General features: G+C 32.7%; 1 protein-coding gene across 1 annotated transcript in view; it reads right to left on the reverse strand.

The window, feature by feature from the left end:
- The window catches only part of ULK4 (unc-51 like kinase 4), a 672,597-nt gene that overhangs the window by 143,588 nt on the left and 527,751 nt on the right, over positions 1–1,258 (reverse strand). The window lies entirely within an intron of this gene.

The raw sequence follows: 1,258 nt of genomic DNA on the forward strand, positions 1-1,258 counted from the left end.
TGAGTTCATTGATTTTGTTTATTTATCTTGTATCCTGCAACCTTGTTAGACTCACTTATTAATTCTAGGAGTGTTTTGTAGATTCTTTGGAATTTTCTGCATGTGTTACCTGTAAATGGGGATAGTTTTGTTTCTTCCCTTCCAACTGGTATGCCTTTTATTTCTTTTCTTGCCCTACTGCACTGGCTAGAACTTCCAGTACATTGTTGAGTAAGACTGGGGGGAGTGGACACCCTTGCTCTATTCCCAATCTTAGGGAGAAAGGATTTAGTCGTTCGTTATGTTAGCTGTAGATATTTCACAGATGCTCTTTATCAGGTTGAGAAGGTTTCTCCTCTAATTTGCTGAGAATTTTTATCATGAATGAGTGCTAAATATTGTCAATTACTTTTTTTGCATCAATTAATAAGATGTCATATTTAGCCTATTTATGTGATAGAGTACAGTAACTGATATTTAAATGTTGAATAAGCCTTCCATATCTGGAATAAATCCTGCTTGGTCATAGTGTTCATTCTTTCTTTACACTGGTGTATTTGCAAATATTTTGCTAAGGAGTTTTACATCGGAGTTTATGAAAGATATTGGTCTGTAGTCTTTTTTTTTTAGTACTTACTTTGAGTTTAGGATCGGGGTAATCCTACTCTCATAAAATGAGTTGGGAAATACTTCCTCCTCTTCTATTTTCTGCAAGAAATTATATAAAATTGGTATTTAATCTTCCTTAAATATTTGGTACAATTTTCCAGTGAAATTATCTGGGCCTGGAGGTTGCTTTTCCGGAGATTTTAAATTACAAATTCAATTTCTTTAATGATTATAGGACTATTCAAGTGTTCATCTTGGTGGAGTTTTGGTAGGTTTTGAAGAATTGGTCTACTTCTTCCAAGTTATAGAATTTATGAGCATAAAATTGTTCAGAGTATTCCCGTTTTAGTCTTTTAATGGCTGCAGATATACACTGACATCGCCTGCGTCATACCTTATATTGGTCATTTTTGTCCTTTCTCTTCATCATTTTGGCAGAAGTTTTTCAATTTTATTAAATTTTTTTCCCCCAAAGAGTCAGCTTTTTGTTTCATTGATTTTTCTCTATTGTTTTCCTATTTTCAATTTCATTGCTTTCTGGTTTTATCTTAATAATTTCCTCCCTTTTGCTTGCTTTGGGTTAATTTTACTGTTATTTTTCTAGTTTCTGGTGATAGAAACTTAGATTATTAATTTAAGACCTTTCCTCTTTTCCTTTTATTCCTTTTCT

This window comes from Propithecus coquereli, unplaced genomic scaffold (genome assembly GCF_000956105.1).
Source record: "Propithecus coquereli isolate 6110/MARCELLA unplaced genomic scaffold, Pcoq_1.0 Scaffold1, whole genome shotgun sequence".
In the NCBI taxonomy this organism is placed as follows: domain Eukaryota; kingdom Metazoa; phylum Chordata; class Mammalia; order Primates; family Indriidae; genus Propithecus; species Propithecus coquereli.